Source organism: Petaurus breviceps, unplaced genomic scaffold, assembly GCF_028583685.1.
Source record: "Petaurus breviceps papuanus isolate PSGF00001 unplaced genomic scaffold, PetGlider_PUasm1.0 66, whole genome shotgun sequence".
In the NCBI taxonomy this organism is placed as follows: domain Eukaryota; kingdom Metazoa; phylum Chordata; class Mammalia; order Diprotodontia; family Petauridae; genus Petaurus; species Petaurus breviceps.
The window spans coordinates 2,767,068-2,785,156 of NW_027186442.1; the positions used below are offsets into that span (position 1 = coordinate 2,767,068).

General features: G+C 36.6%; 1 long non-coding RNA gene across 1 annotated transcript in view; it reads right to left on the bottom strand.

The window, feature by feature from the left end:
• The window catches only part of LOC138173875 (uncharacterized), a 305,010-nt gene that overhangs the window by 183,245 nt on the left and 103,676 nt on the right, over positions 1–18,089 (bottom strand). The window lies entirely within an intron of this gene.

An 18,089-nucleotide genomic window follows, 5' to 3' on the forward strand; every position in this document is an offset into this window, starting at 1 on the left:
AGATATGGATTTGCAAGTGCAATCTTCAAATTTTAACATAGCTCCTAGGCAAATAGGTGCCTCAGTAGAAAGTGTTCTGGGTCTGGTGTCAGAAAAACCTAATTTCTAGGTTTTGACTATGTGACCCTGGGGAAACCACTTAACTTCAGTTTCTGCATCTGTAAAATAAGGATCTTAAGATCACATGCTTCCCAGGGTTGTTGTGAGGATCAAATGCAATAATATTTGTAAAGCTCTCAGCCTAGCGCATAGTAGGTTCTTAATAAATGCTTATTCCTTTTATTTTCCTCTTCCCCTGAAAATAATACATGAATGTGTGTGTATATATATATATATATATACACATACATACATGAATATATATATATGTATATATGTGTGTGCATTCTGTATATACACATACACAAACTTCTCACCACTTATGCTTCCCCTACCCTTGTACCGACCCTTTTCACTGTTTTACTAGACTAAACCAAGCTATCACAAGTCTTAGTGACATTTTCTGCTTTAAAGGCTTACAACTTCCCTGCTTCTGATCTCTTGCTTCTTACATAAGGTATCTAGGTGATACAGTGAATACAAGGCCAGTCTTATAGTCAAGAAGATCTGAGTTAATATTCTGTCCCAGGCTCTACCTATATGACCTTGGGCATGTCAGATAACCTGTTTCCTCATTGGTAAAAATGGAAAAAAATTATAGCACCTACTTTGAGATAACATATAAAGTGCTTTGCAAACCTTAAAGCCTTTTATAATGTCTTGCTATTATTCTTTTTATCATTTCAATTATTATTTAATAAATCATGCTAGGGACTGTGCAGAGTCCTAGGGGCACAAAGGCAAAACAGAATTTTCTCCCCTCAAGGAATACATCTCAACATTTTCTTCATACTGCTGGCAAGAAAAAACACTTGAGGCTCATGCCTGTTCCTGTCTTTTGCCTTGTCAAAGGTCCTATTTACACTGACCCTTTTTATTTTCCTACAGATAAGAAACAAACTCACAAGTTTAGCACTTAATTCTTGCTCCTCTCCCCAGCCTGTAGCTTGACTGTCTGATTTCATTCTTCCTCCTTGTGTTTTAGTGAGATTTAACTTCCAGTTTTTGCCTAACTAGCTGTGCCAGCTCCAACCTCCATGTATTCGCAAAGAACCTGATGCCCCTTCCCCCACAAGCCTGGAATGCACTACCTCATCTTTCCCTTCAGAATTTTTGCATTCTTTCCAAGTTCAACTCAGGATCTTGCTTTTCCCTGATCCACAAATTCCCACTATGACCTCTCCTTGATCTCTAGCTGAAAGTGCTGTCTCTCTTTCAAATTTTCCTCCAATAATAGCTAGCATTTATATAGGGCTTTAAGGTTCACAAAGTACTTTACATGTTATTTTATTTGATCTTTTCAATAGTTTTATAAGGTAGTTGCCATTATTTTTTTTTCCTATTTTTACATGATAAAGAAAGTGAAACTGGAAAAAATTAAGTGAGTTGTTCGGGGTCATGCAGTTAGTCATCAACAGGAATTGTCAGCATAGACCACTAGGGATGGAAGTATCAGTAGCTGAGTCTAGTAAGGAGCTACCCTTGAGCAGCAAGCTCCTTGAATAGGCCAGCAGTGAGGTGAACCATCATCCATTACACTGTATCCCACAAAGAACTTGTCTAGTTGAGCAAGAAAGCAACTTGTCCATCAGTCATTACACATTTCAAAGAGAACTTCTGGGAGAGGAGAAAATTAGTCCTCAGGTCAGGGGTCACAAGGTATCCCTCAGTCCCATTTGTCCTCTTTATTGGTATTTCAAGTTTGAGCCTACTCAGATTTGCCAATTATAGTCCCTAGGGACTGAGAATGTTTAGAAGAAAGAGTTGGATTCTGGTGTACTGGAAGGTCTATAACTCCTGACTTTAATATACTTTTTCAGTAAATGTACCTTTTTAAAACTAAGTAATATCAACTGGTTAAGCAAAGTAGGGAACACACTGAATCAATTAACCAGACAATCAATCAACACGAAGAGAAGAATGAGAAGAGAGTGTTTATAGCCATGTCAAATGTAATAGATAGGTGGAAAAGGATGGGGTCTTGTGAGTAAATTATGAGAAACCCTAACCCTCAGAGTTACCTGGTGATAGAACCCTAATGGTAATCATAGTCGTAGTAGGAACTGCCCTATGGAGACTCAACCTACCCCTATAAGTGGGACTTGGGAAAACAGCCCAGAAGGAACGGTTTGGGGTATTGCAGACTAAACCTTTAAACCACCCTCTTATAAGAGAAGAAACCTTTTAGTGTCTCATGGTCTGGCAAATTATTGGAGTCTGTTACTCTTTGAGGAATATATGTATTTATATATTTAGTAACCCACTGTCTCTCGAATTATGTAGAACAAGTGATCTGTTATCCAATTCGTTCTTTACAATTATGTAACTGGTTAAAGCAGTGGCAAAGTAACCATGTTAATTGGGAACAACAATAACAAAAACAAAATCAGAAAAACACGAACACATAAAATTACTAAAAATAAATAAATAAAAATCTCGGCATCAAGGACCACTTCCTTCTTCTTTTCCTACACTGCTGAGCATGAGGGGTGCTGAAACAAGGTTAGTTCAGTCAGTATCTAAGGAAAGAATGGTACAAATGCACACTATTCAGGAGCACATTCCAGCCCATCTAAATAAATTGGATTGTGGGTTTTGGCAGTACTATAAATAACACTTCCATCCTAAACTCTCTTTCTGCCAAAGTACATATTTCAACGTTACCAAAACGTGTTGCACATTCCCGAGCCACTTGCCTGGGACAATCCTGTTAGTTGTATTAATTAATCAGGCTTTTGGTCTTCCTAATTCTGCTTGTGGACAGCTGTTTCCTTTATGACACACTGCAGATAAATATGCCTATTATGGTATGGGTTCCCCAAGCTGGGTCTTACAGACAACATTCTCTTCTATCGTACTCATCAGGTTAATTTTAAGGGAAAAAAAAGGGAATTTAGTTTCCTTGGAATCACAGAGTATATGAGGTGGAAGGGACCTTAGAGTTGTTAAAAACAAAATTTCAGGGCTGTATTGGAGACTAGACTCACAGGAGCCTTTAGTGGTAGCCTTGTAAGGTATAGCATAGATAATTTAAATAAATTCTACTCACTTCGTTCTAAGCCTATATAACTGTAGTGTGGTGTACAAGTCACTCCACCTTATCGTTAGGAATAAAGGACTTTGTGCTTGCTTTGTTAAAATCTAAGTAAATTCTATCTGCAACATTCATTTGATCTACCATGCTAAAAAAAATAAAAAATAAAATAATCAAACTAGCCTGCTCTTGATGAAGCCAAGGGCTGATATGTATGACCAATGACTCCTTTTCTAGGTGTTATCTAACAATTCATTTGATAATAATTTCTAAAACTATGCCAAAGTTAATGGCCTGGAGTTTGCAGATTTGTGAAGTTGGTAATGTGAAACATTTTCCAAGAGCTTCTCTCTGACACTCATGTCCACTGACACTTGATTTTCTATATTTATATTAATTTTTAAATATTTTAATAACAGACCCTCATCAGAGATATTTGATACAAATACTTTCTTTTCCCAACACATAGTTTCTCTTATCTTAGGTGCTATGGTTTTCTTTGTGCAAAAGATTTTCAATTTTACACAACTGAAATTATCTATTTTATCTTTTGTTTGGTTAAGATATCTCTTCCTATTAATCGGACCACATACCCATTTTTGACCTTTTTGTTGTATATGATATGCTTATCTATACTTAAATTCTGCCAAACTGCTTATCTAAGCACTTCTTGTCAAATATAGAGTTTTTCCTCAAGTAATTTATGTTATCAGGTTTTTCAACCACAAGGTTTATACATTTATTTATATCTGATTCCTCATCTCAACCGTTCCACTGATTTACTTTTCTGTTTTAAATCATACCAAATATTTTTGATGATTACTGCTTTATAATAAATTACAAGGTCTGTAAGTTCTATTCCCCTTCATTCCTACTGTTTTTTTTTTCATTATTTACCTAAAGATTTCAGACTTTTTGTTCTTCTAAATTAATTTTATCAACTTTTTTTTGGCTTTATATAACCCTTGAAAATTTAATTAATATGTCACAAAAAGTGTAAATTAATTTAAATACTATCATTTTATGATATTGTCAAAGACAAATAGTGTGTTCTTCTAGAATGGGAAACATCAATTTCAAATTAATTTCAAAATGTTTACTATTTTGGGGGGAGTCGCACACATTTTGGGAGAATTTATATATTAAGATTATTTGCCTAATGTGGGGTGGATTTCAGCCTCCAATATATACCAGAGAATTTGAATTAAATGCTAGCTATCTACCAGGCACTCTGCTAAGTCTTGGCCTAATAGGGAGCAAATGCAGAGGTCTTCTTGTGAACAACCATTTGAATTGTTCTCTGTATCATAGGTATGTATTGGAATACATTTGTTGGGAACTCAGGTTTGGTTCTCTGAACTATATGATCCAACTGGTAAAATTTTGTGCCAGATACCCAATGGGTCCCTATGATTCAGAGTTTCCCAAAATGAAATTCCAAGAAATATGTTTCCAATGAATCCCATTAAATGTAGGGATCATTTAATGGAGTTCCAGATGAAAATCTCTCTAGTGGATCTTTGCAGAACATAGAGAAATCCCAATAATTTGCTAATGGATCCCTACAATAGAGATCATAATTCAAATGGAGGTCCATACTTACCAGAGTCTGCCTCTCTCCTCAGATGACAATCAGTCAATAAACAGTTATTAAGAACTTACTATGTCAGTCAGTGTACTGAATGTTTAGAATACAAAAACAAGCAAAAGGAATGAAATTCTGCCCTCAAGGAGCTTTCATTCTATTTGACATAGACAATACATTATACAGTAAACATTTAAGTCATTGGGTAACAATCAGAAGACTTCCTTCTGTCCTCTGAGTAAAGGAAGGAAGGAGGAAAAGGAGAAAGGAAACAAGCATTTATTTAGCCCCTATTATGTATCAGTCACTTTTTTCATGCTTTACAAATATTTCATTTGCTACTAATAACAATACTATAGGTAGGTTCTATTATTATACTCTTTTTACAGTTGAGGAAACTGAGGCAGGCTGAGGTTATGTGACTTGCACAGGCTCATATGCCTAGTAAAAGTCTGAGGCTGTATTTGAACACAGAACTTCCAGGCCTAGGTCTCTATTCATTGTGCCACCAGCTGTCTCCATGTCTACTTCTATGAAAATTATACCCTATAAACAATGGCCAAACTATAATTTCATATAAGCTCCTTTATGTTGTAAATTCCTTATATTTCTTTTTTAGGCCTTTCTCTATTTTTCTATCTCTCCTTCCCTCCTTAATTTCTTCTCTCCCTTCCATTTTTCTTTCCTTTCTCCCTCTTTTCTTTCTTCTCTCCCTGGTCCGATCAATAAGAATTGAGCTGGGAATAAAAATACAATTAGAATGACAGTCCCTGACCTCAGGGAGCTTACATTCTAATGGGTGGAGACAACACCTAAAAGGGAACTCAAAAGATAGTAAGGGAGATCCATGGCAGAGAAAGTTCTGTGGAGATGAGTCAGCATCATAGCCTGGGGAGGAGCAAAGGAAGCCATCTTTGGCCTGGGTGTCTTCCTTAAATTGAACGTTCTAGGAGGAACCAGCCAATCAGAGGGAGAGGCCTTAGAGGTGGAGGGTGCTTCCAATGTGAAAAGTATTACAAGGGTGGAGTGAACTTTCAGGGTTTCTATCCATAGGAGACTTTTCCTGTGGAAATGAGTCAGCAAAACAGCCTGGCAAGGAATGACATATTGAAATAGCAGTAGCAACAACCTCAGCAGTAGTAGCGGCAGTAATAATGGATGCATTAAATGACAGAATCAGCATCACAACCAGTTCACTAAAGCTATTTCTGAGAGTATAAAAAAACATCTAGAGCATGGAAAAACTCCTGCTTTCCATTGTGTTTTATAGCACTTTAGAATGATTTAGAGGAAGACACTAGGAAACCTTAACACTAAACTAAAAGCAGGACAGCCCAATGATTTATGCGTTAGTAATGCTAGGAAAGTGAATTGCTTTTTTTTTCCTTCTTAATAAATATCTTTCCTACTAATAGTTTAATTTATTTTCAACTAGAAAATTGGAAACCTTGAACTCCTCAGGGGCTTAAAGATGAGTTTCTTTGATGGCTAAGTCTGTTATTACAATGAGAAAAGTGAGAAGTTGTGGTGAACCCAGACCCTAGAGAATGAGAATTCAGAGTACCTTCTCCTTTTTAGGGGTACCCAAATCAAAGTCATAATATCTTTTCCTTTTCCGTTGCAAGAATATCTTCTGGAAATTCTGTACATGTCACAGATTTGCATGTTAGGTGTAAATTTTCTAGGACATTTCCCCAGAAATCTGCATTTAGATAGAGTACTTTACTAAAGTCTAAAATCTGAAATTTTATGTGCATCTTTTTCCCCCCTTATGGATAGGTAGAAGGTAATTCTGTACAGTCTTTGATAAGGAAGATTCCAGGACAGACTCTAACCTATTATAAAGATTGAAAAATATATTAATCCTTTTTGCAAACCAAAATCCTAGGGAACTGAGTGACTGTGATCTATTAGCTAGATATATAGTGAGCACTCTCTTTAGCCAAATCACTTTAGCTTTAAACAATCTGAATTCAGCTAACCTTTTCTTTCATCTACTGAAAATAGATTTGAAGCTAGTGAGTTAATAACTTGAGTGTTTTAATGCTTAAAAAGAAAACACTTCTCTTTTAGTATTAATGATTATATGCATATTCTTCCATTGTTCTCAAAGTATGAACTATCCTACATTTTTAATAAAGAAATTATCATACAAAGAGATATTTCAGTAAGATAGAACCTATACATGACATGACATGAAAGAAGGTGAGATGGCATGTATTATATTTAATTCTTTACAGATTACAAAATCCTTTCATATCCATTACCTTCTCCGAGCCTCACAACAGCAGTGAGAGAAAGGTAGTATAAATCTTCTTATGCCCATTTTCCAGATGAGGAAATTAAAATTCAATAGACAGATTTATTTATTAAAGATCATGTAAGAATAAACTCCAGAATTACTGATTAAGTACCTACTGTGCATAGAGAACAAAGTACTGTGGGAGCTACATAGTAACAGATTCATGATATCCTCCTAATTTCAGAGCTTTTTCCCCAAAGCTACCCTGTCTTCCTTATGATCTAATCTAAATATAAAAATTGGTTTAACTGTCATATATTTAAAAATAAATGCTCAACACATTGAGCTATCATTGAAGGAAAACAGTTTCTAATTCCGGAAATTTGTTAAATTGAATGGTCCTATTTTCAGCTTTGTCTCCAGACCTGATTTTAAACACATACACACATAACCATCTTAACCATACCCAAAATCCTACTGTAAATGTGTATCACATTTGGGGGGTAGGGGTTTGAGTTTGGGGGCTTTTGGGGGGTCTGTTTGAACATTGTCTTGTGGATACATAGATTATTTGGGCTACTAGCAAAGTTAATCCTTGTGCTACTAAAGATCTTTCTATTTGACACAACATTTGATAAAGCACATTTGTTTCTAAAACACTTTCAGATAAATATCTAATTTTGTTGAAAAACACATAGCATTATGGAATTAGCCCTGGTCTTACAGCTATAAGCCCAGAATTTGAGTCCCAATTCAATTTAACTGAATTAAGCCAAATTAGTTTTTTTTTAATTATTATGGTTCTATTATCAACCAGACACTATTCTCATTAGGCAGTGAGGACAACAAGGCAAACAAACAAACAGTCTTTGTCCCCAAGATGCTTACATTTAATAGGGATGTATATAGGGAGTGGGAGATTGGGTGAACACATAAAACATTAGGGACTGGATCTGTGATTTCATCAATACAGGAGAGACATTAGCAAAACATTGTCTATCACAATTGGAAGGAAAAATCTGGTCTTCCATCTCTTTTGGGGAGGATCCATGAGTTGAGAATGTTTTAATATTTAAATAAAAAATTTATGATATTTAAAAATGTAAAAGCAATAAAAACAAAAGCATTCTTATGGGGTGGCTACGTGGTGCAGTGAATAAAGCACCAGCCCTTAAGTCAGAAGGACCTGAGTTCAAATCCGTCCTCAGACACTTAACACAAAAACTAGCCATGTGATCTTGGGCAAGTCACTTAACCCCAATTGCCCTACCTTCCCCCCTGCAAAAAGGAAAAAAAAAAAGCATTCTTACCTCTACTTTGTCCAAAAATAGGTGGTAGGCCAAACCATTGGACATAATTTACCAATCCCTGGCCTATGGCACTCCCAAATAAGCTACCTCCTTGTACCTATGTAGGTCAACAGGTTCTCTCCAATTTAAAGTATTAGGGAATGTCATAGATAGCAGTGAGAGGAGAAGGGACTTGCCCCAGGTCACATTGCCAGTGTGCATCAGACTCAGGACTTGAATCCATGTCTTCCTAGGTTTAAGGCTGACTCTCTATCTAACATTACCTCATACTTAGAAATGAAATACAATATGCAAAGTTATTTCTGGGCACTAGCAAAGGGGGCAGGGAGAAATCAGTTTGGGCTCCCTACAGGATATGATATATGAACCAAGCTTTGAAGGAATGTAGATATCCAATGAAAAAAAGTGAAAAAGTACTTTCCAAAATGGGGTATTAAAGTTTGTTTAAAGACATAGAATTGGAAGTTGGAATTGTTATAAGTGGCGAGCTGCAAGCAAAACAATTTGATTAGAATGTAGTGTTCATGAAAGAGAATAATGAGCAATAAACCAAGAAAGGTAGACTATATCCAGATAGTAAAAGACTCTAAAACCCAAAGAGAACAATTTTAATTTTAGCCTTGTGAAAAGAGGTACCAAATGGGATTTCTTAAGCAAGTGAATGACGTAGTCAAACCTGTGAGTTTAGGAATTCTAATTTGGTATCTGTGAGGATAATGGATTGGAGAGATTAAGAAAAAAACTGTAGGCAAGAAAATCAATTGAAAGGTTATTGTAATAGTTCTAGAAGGTGATGATGAGGGCCCGATTAGTGAGAAGTACAGAAGAGGAAAAAATGAAGGATGAATCTGAGGTTGCAAAACTGGATGAGTGGAAAAATGGTGGTGCCTTCAACAGAAATATAAAACCAAAAACAAACACTTAAGAAGGGAGAGTTTTTGAACTAATTTATTTTGATATTTTTATAGGACATCCACTTATAGATGTCCAATAGGCAATTAGTCAGAGTGGCCTAGAGTTCAGAAGGGGCTGGAAGAATAGATCTGAGAACATTTTGCATAGTGGTGTTGAGAGGTAAAATCATGGGAGCTGATAAGATCAACAAAAGAGAAAGTGTTGAGAGAAAAATGAAGAGAGCTTAGGACACAGCCCTGGCTTATGTCCCATAAATACTGGCCAGGATGAGGATAACAACTCTGTAGATGAGATTGAGAATGACTATCCATTGAAAAAAGAAAAAAAAATGCATGCCTTATGAAAAATATACTTAGTAAAGCCTATGATAGGCATGGGTGGGAGGTAGAGAAAATAAGTATCTTAGTTATTGTTTTTGAAATAGAGAAGTGAGGGAGGTATACTAGATATGTGAAATGTTAACTATACTTCCAGGTGATATCATTATATTATTAACTTCTTTTAAAAGCTTGACTTTGTTATGAGACGTTGTATGAAATGGGAGTAATTTGTAAAAGTTTCTAATATAAAAACAGAACACGTCAATAAAAGATAAAAGAGATGTGGTGATAGAGACAGGGACACAGAAAAATAACATCCAGATAGGTAGGAGGAGAATAAAAAGAGAAGAGTATCATGAAAACCCAGAGAGAAAATGCTGTTTGCTTTTGTCCAGCTGTATTCTTTCCTGATCTTAGATGAATGAATGTCCCAAAGATGGAATGAACCAAATGAAAGCCTTGAGTATCCAAACTGAGAAGGGCCTTCCGAGGTCTAGCAAATAGAGTACAAAGCCAAGCATGAGCAGCTTTCCAGAGGACTGCTGCTGTGAACAGCTTCAAGGCTCTAATTACTTAGTATAGTGAACTCTCTATTTATTCAGTAATAAATTAAAGCAAAACACTCACAGAAATCAAAGTACAACATTCACAATGTTATAGCATAACAAGTTATCCCTAAAGTGGCCACATAGTTTTCAACAAAGTGGTCACATAGTTTTAAGCAAAAGATATCATTCAGTAAGAACTTAACTCAATTATACTCAAGGAAGCTTCCATCCTTACCTTAATGGACACAGAGTACAATCATTCAATAAGAACTTAACTCAACCATAATGGACACATAAAGTACAAAGGTCAAAGTTCTCCACCTCTAGGTCACATTGTCTTAATCTCTCAGTCAAAAAGTCTTCTTTCTTCTTAATTGGAGATTAGTTTCCAATCATCCTTAATTCAATCATCCTGAAGAAGTACAGGATTCAGAGTACAAAGTACTCCCTCCCCTAGGCTACAGTAAATCATGATCTTCTCAGTTTGCATTAATTACCCAAGGAGAAGTCTTTTCATTTTGACTCAAGGCAGACTTTCAGCTTCCATGATTCCTCTTCCATGGTCCCAGCTCCTTCCAGAATCTATGCAGCTGCCACCTGGATTAAAGGGAAGGCAGCTCTCAGTTCTTTGTTGAGCTCCTTGTCCAGTTCCTGTTCCATACTAAAGCTGACAGTGTCTAGTCCACCTCAAGTCCTTCACAGTTTCTGTTCCTGGGAAGACAAAGCTTAACAAAGCCAAAATAACATACATCACATTGCAGGCATCATCATCAATTCGCTCTCTGCCTGTGAAATCAACACAGATCCAACAACAAGGTCTGAGAAATCAACACAAATCATCAGTGTAGTACCAAGACCTCTGAAAACATCAGCAATACCCTCTTCTAGGACTTCCATAAACATACAACAAGAAAATTATCTTTCAGAGCTTTTTAACCAGCAGTAAGGTCCTAGGGCTTCTGTAGCAACAGAAATGTCCTGTATCAGCAGATGAACCTGACAAAGTAACATCAAAAGAGACAAAATACTGGCACCACAGCCATGCTTCCTCCCAGTTCTCCTCTCTTCTCGTTTCTCAGTTCTTCTCAATTCTCTTCTCAGTTCTCAGTTCAGTTCTCAGTTCTCAGTTCTGCCACCACAGGTTCTGTTCTCAATTCTTCTCTGTTGTTCTCAGTTCTGCTCAGTTCCCAGCTCTTCTCTCTTTTCAGTTCTTCCCTCTTCTCAGTTCTGCTCTCTCAAGCCTGGGCCTCTCCATATATATGCTCATTAGCTCTTCCCCTTCCTGTTGCATCAGCAACAGGAGTTCTCAAGTTCTAGAGTTCACAAGTTGTGGGAGTTCACAAGTTCTGGTTCCCCAAAAATACTTGATACGATCATGGGCAAAAACTGAAACAAGGTGGGAACTAAATAGTTGAAACAAGGTGTTAACAACTTCTTTGATTGCCATTACGAGGAGTCAGTAGTAGAGTCTGTTTATAACTGCAACAGACAAGTACATTTAGGAATCAGTTTAGAGAATAGATCTTTCTAACTCAACCCAACAAGGATCCATACAATTGAGCAAGGGAATGACTCATCCATTGCTGACACCACACCTAAAAATTAATTTGACAAGGACTCTACAATGGAAGAAAACAACTGAAATCCATATGCGTACATAAAACATGCACGTATATGTGTATGTATATACATTGTATACATATATACATATGCATATACATATGTGCACACACATATGATGTTTATGTATAGATGTATACAAAATTTCAGGAGTAAAACCCATGATCATGGGATAGGGACCTTAAAGATTTTCTAGCCCAAACCTCTCATTTAAAGATTTAGAGCAAGTTTTGGAGGCATTCTACCAACTAGCACTTAGACTGGCAGGTTAGAGTTCCAGAGCAAAATCACAGATTCTCTCCTCAGGGTTCCAACCTTCCCTCTCTTTTTGTCTCTCTGTCTCTCTCCACTTGTTTCCACCAGGGGAATATTGTGGAATTATAAGTTCTTTGAGAATAGAGATTGTTTCATTCTTTATGGTTGTTTGCCCAGTGCCTATCATGGCAACCGGCAAATAGCAGATCCTTAATAAATGTGTTTTGATTGATTGATCACAAGGACAGCTTTCCTCATTAAATTTTCCTCACTAAAAAATTAAATAAATTTATTAATTCTGAAACTTTTTTAGTGTCAGGGAAAGACAGAGGGGATGCCCAAGAGATGAGATCTTCTAACTCCAGAACATTTCATATCTATTAATTTCAAAATATTATTTGAATCATTCTTTCACTGTGGAATAGATCTATATAGAGATATGGGCTCATTTTTGTGTATTTGTGAGTGTGTGTGTGTGTATGTGTGTGTGTTTGCTGCAGGAGGTGAAGGTGCATAGACCAAAAATCTATGTTTGGCTGGACCAAATTTATCTTTTCTGACTTGACTAAAAATCTTTTAAAGGTATGTATGTTAGACTCAGTCAAAGGCTGGCAGTTGGGGCAAGATATAATGCAGATGTAGTTGATAGATTCCTTCTTTCCTTCCTTGCTTCCTTCTTCCTTCTCTCCTTTCTTTCTCTTTCCTCCTCCCTTCCTTCCACTCAATAACATATTCTTGTTTTTTCTTTTTTTTTCTTTTTATTATATGGTCTGTTTATTTGACTTAGAAAGTTCAACATTCCTTTTCCCCTTTAACTAGATACAAGGAGAAAGGCCTCCATGTCTGTATGAAGGTGACAGAAATAAAATGTCAAGTCTAATCTTCTGCCTGAAGTGTATCTGTATCTGTGTAGCATATAAATATAGAGAATGCAAACTTACTTGGAGGTTGAAGCTATGGTTGATGGGAAACTGTTGGTTTAAGAAAACAAGAGGTTTCTAGAGGGAATTCAAATATGAGGGCTATTTGGTTTGAGGAGAAGACCTTGGGGGAAGGAGAGTTCAGTTTTCTTGTAAAAGGGAGGAATTACTGGTATTGGATGAATTGGTTCTGACATATAGATCTGATATGAAAATGAAGTCTGGAGGTTGTATTTGGGGGTTGGAGGTTTGCTTAAAAACTCCATTGGGGAATACATTAATTCAACTATGTTTAGGTTTCAACAACTATCTGAAGCTTCTTTTCATGAAACTTTACTATTCAGAGAAGTGAGCAGTCTTTTTTGCCCAGTGTCTTAACTATTCTCAACTATTTCAGACTTAAGGGAGACATTTTCAATGTTTTTCTTTTATACTCTGTTTATCTTTATGACCCATCCAGTTCTGGTATTCCAAAATGATTGATATCCAAGGAGAAACCGATCTTGCCATAAGTAAGAAAAAGAAATTTTTGGAGGTAGGAGGAACTTAGAATTTCAGAGGGCTAAAAGTGGAAGTAACATTAGACATCATCTAGTCTAACTCCCTCATTTTAGAAATGTGCAAACAGCCTTGGAGAGAAAAAAATGACTTACCTGATCAATGTCACACAAAGATGAACTGACTTTAACAAGAGTGGAGTTAAGATTACCAAAATCAAACAAGGATGACACATTTAGAGTAATTTAGGAAGATTTGTGTGAAGTGAACAGAACCAGGAAAATAATTTATACCATGGCAATGACATTGTTAAATGGACAGTTTTGAAACACTTATGAACTTTGATCAATAAAATAACCAACCAGGAATCCAGAGGATCAATGGTAGACAAAGGTAACAACCTCTTTTTTTTTCTTTCTTTTTTTTTTGAGGTCAATTGGGGTTAAGTAACTTGCCCAAGGTTACACGCCTAGTATTTTTGTGTGGGTGTTAAGTGTCTGAGGCCTGAACCGAACTCTGGTCCTCTTGATTCCGGGGCCAACGCTCTACTCACTATGCCACCTAGCCACCCTGGTAACAACAATCTTGACAGAGATGATGCAGAATGAAACACCTGTTTCTGAACATGGCCAATGTGGGAATTTATTTTGATTTACTATGCATATTTGTTGCAGGGGTATTGTTTTTCTTTTCTTTTTGTGGAAAGGGAGGAGTAAGAGAGAAAAAAAATGCTTTTTAATTGGAAAAAAAAAGTTTAATAAAAAACAAAATCAGAATTGATATAAGATAACCATAACATGACACATCAGTAACATAGAACCAACTCCTATAAGGACCAAGTTCCTTATTATAACCCAGTTTTCTTAATTTGCAAGCTTCTGCTGAGGAGTTTCTACATTTATGAACCATAAAGGAGCCAGCATTGGTAGAGAGAAAACCAAAGGCCAAAGCAGAGGAAATATCTTAATGAAACTCAAAGAAATGGAGTGAAAGACCAGGTTTTGAATATACTAAAGTCTTCTTTGTGACTACTAGACTATAAACTCCATGAAGAAAGTAATTGGGTTTCATCTAAATTTTTTATCTCCTTAAGTCCCTAGCACAGCATTTTGCTTATAACAGGAATTTATGAATGTTTATTGATTGACAAATAAGTGCTTATTGTACTTGTTTGTTTCTCCAAGAAGCCATAGACTTCTCAAAAAGGCACCGCCAATGCAGTGATGAAAATTTTCTAACCCTATGTGATTCGTACCACTTGACTCCTTCAGAAACAAAGCAGCTAGATGAAGTTACTCAAACCAGAACCAAAATTATGGATTCAAGTAGCAGAGAGTTTACCCTAAGTTGTGTACATATTGGGAAGTGGTCAGTGTGTTTTTTTTTTTTAATGCTGCAGGGCTAAAGATATTCTCTAGTGGAATCTTTGCTGGTGCTTTTCTTAAGCCACCTCCCTACTATCCTCAGCTAGGTTTCCCAATCCTATCTAAAATAGTTGTGGTTGGCCCATCTCCAGCTCTCCTTATCTATATCTGGTCACTGGGCCCAGATAGCTCCTGAGGAGAAAGCGAAGCTGGTGACTTTGCACAGTCCTCTCACACTCAAATCCAAAACTGAGATCCAGGCCTTTGCTGACTAAGAGGGAAGGCAATACTCTTTTTAACTTCATAGTCCCCACTCTAAGCCACCACATTTAGTTAAGTAAAATGGACAAAAAATAAATACAATTCCCCAGGTTAAAGTTAAGTCTTCTGAGGATTTCCTCTTTCTGTAGCTATTTAAATCTGCTATCTCAGACAACTATGTGTTTCATGGTTAGAAAGTACTTATGCCTCCAGTTTAACCCTTAAAGGTGTCCTGGAGTCCAGAAAACCCAAATTAGAGACTTTGCAAAATAAACAAACAAGATTCAAAAATTGTACTTCATTCACAAGAACATCCCCAAATTCAGATGCAAATGAAATTGAAAGAAGAGAAAAGAAAGAGAAGGCTGCTGTCCCCTAGCCCAGTCATGCCTTCATCATGTATATCTGATAACAAAAAGCCCCTTATTCTGACCAAACAAAAAAGATGTTGTCTCACAAAAAAAAAAAAAAAAATTAAAACAAACTTAGAGTTAACTCTCCAAAAATGAAAGGATGTTGAGGAGCATAAAAGGGTTGTAGTAATACTATAGCTTTGACATTTTTACATTTGTCTAAATTCACGCTCTTAGTTCTCATTAATTTCATTGACTGCTTAGATTACCAATAAATTAATGGTCATTTTGTCCTTGTCCTCTCAGGGCTGTCTTATTCCACTTGGTTGTTGTTTTGCTGCCCTAAAGAGAAACCAGAAGGGGAGAAAAACATCATCAGACCGTATCATTGTTCCTGAAATGTGTGTGTACCCATGCTGAGTTTAAGCACATATGGCTTTTCTTTCTCTCAGCAACCAATCCTGCTCCTCCAAGACAAAAGAAACTCTGGACCCATATTCTATACATACTACAAAGGAGACTGATTTTGTTCATTTCTAGTTCATCTAGGAATGCTAACTCTAGTACTGACAGTGAGTGGTAGCTAAAGTAATTTTTTTTTTTTAAGCAATTGGGGTTAAGTAACTTGCTCAAGGTTACACGGCCAGTTATTATTTCTGGGTGTGGTGCTGAGCATCCGAGCCCGGATTTGATCCAGGTCATCCCGACACTGGAGCCGGTGCTCTTACTCGCTGAGCCACCTGGCCGCCCCTAAAGTAATTCTTAATATTTTACATCAAAAGAGGAAACATGAATATTCAGAGGAAAATAGAATAAAAATAAAGATTTAAACTCCTTGAGGACAAGAACGACTTTTGGTTTTCTTTGTATCCATACCCTTAGCCTGTGTTCCTTCTGTAGAATCAAGGCTTACTGACTGAAAAAAAGGGAGAATAATCTAAATATAACCCCAGTGGGATATTGTAATAAACGTGCTTGGTACATCTTAAAGTGCTAAGAAAAAGAGAACTAATACTAGTTCAGAGAGCCACAGGTGACTGGTTCATCCTTTGGAAATTCATAATTTCATAGCTCATTCTCTTCTACCTCCCATACTCATTACCAAAAAGTAAGGGAAAAAAAAATGAGACACAACCGACATAGAATCACAGAATCACCCTGTATTCACAGTTTCAAGCTGGGTTGGTGTAGCAGCAAGCACCCCAGCGTTCCCAGGGTGGCTGCTAGCAATACAGGTTCTTGGATCTGCTTTGATAAAGGAAAGCAACTCAAAGTGGGTTAACAAGCTTACTTTAATCAGTCAGACATATATCGTTTACCTTGTTCAGGAGAAAAGGTCAGCACCCCGAACCTCAAAGTATACAGGCATAATTATCAAGACAGAAACATCAAGTAGACAGATTTCCAAACTGTCCAACCATCACATCCATACCCAGTCAACATCTGGGTTTCCACATTCTGGGTTTTTCAAAGCCGGGGGACTCTCAACAACGGCTTCCCAGAATTCAGATCAAATCACAGAACACTTCTCAAAGTGAGTACCAAAACAAAGCTACACATCAGGGCTTATATAGCCTTCTCCTGGCTCAGAGAATGTAACAACCTTTTTGACTCACTGGCCAATCAAGAAGTATCTACTGAAAAACAAGCCTCCCACCCCAGGCTTCAGGTGCACATTAGCTTAGGGGCAGGGGAGATCTTTAAAATTTACATTCTTATTACAGTTGGGTCCATGAAGTGATATTATTACTCTCATGATTAGTAACCTAGGTGGCATAGTAGATAGAATGTTGGACTTGGAATCAAGAAGATCTTTTGGCAAATCTGGATTTTTTTTTTTTTGTCTTTCTTTTAAAATAATTATGTGACTCACAGTACTTTCTGAGCCTAGGTTTCCTTATCTGTAAAATGGGAATAATACCTTATTAGGTTGTTGTGAGGATCAGATGAGTAAATTTATATAAAGTGCTTTGCAAATCTCCAAATGTTTTGCAAACCTAAAAGTGCTATACAAATATTACTAGTATTATTCAAAAAAATCTGTACCACTCCATGGTTTATTGTCCCTGGAATGCAACATAAACTTTCCATGTAAGGGCTTTTGATCCCATCACCCCTGAAATCTTGAGCCTGGAATAGGAAGTCCATTCTCTTCTGCCCATCTGAATCCTAACTTCTTAAAAATCCCATTCAAATTCTATTTTTTCTAGAAAGCTTTTTCTGGATACCTCCAGTCCCAGATGATACCTTCCTCCCCGTGAATGCCTATATATTAACTCATGAACTTTACTACTACTACTCATTTATAATTTTTAAAATGCTTATGTTATTAAATGTTATTACTAATCAAGTAAAATAACACTGAATTTTATTTGAATGAGCTGACTATTCCCTGCGTTTCCATTTATTCACCAAATTGCTATTTAGGAAAATTAGATTAAAACACTGCTGAATGGCTAGCCTGAAAAACAAATACATTCTACCCCCCCCCCCCCCCCTTTCTTTTTAAAACTCCTAAAAGACTTGCAGGTACTGTGACTGGTTGCTCTTTCCAAAGTAATGTACTGATTAATAAAACGTGTTATAATAGGTGTGACATACCCTTTAAGACTTTCAAATCCATGTAGCTTCCCATTAATTCAAGTGCAAATTGGAATATGGTCATATTTTGTTAAAATAAAATGATGGAGACTTCAAGGACTCTGCTTTATTTACATATACAAAGTTTGTGATAATTCACTGCAGCTGTAGAAACTGGCAGAGCA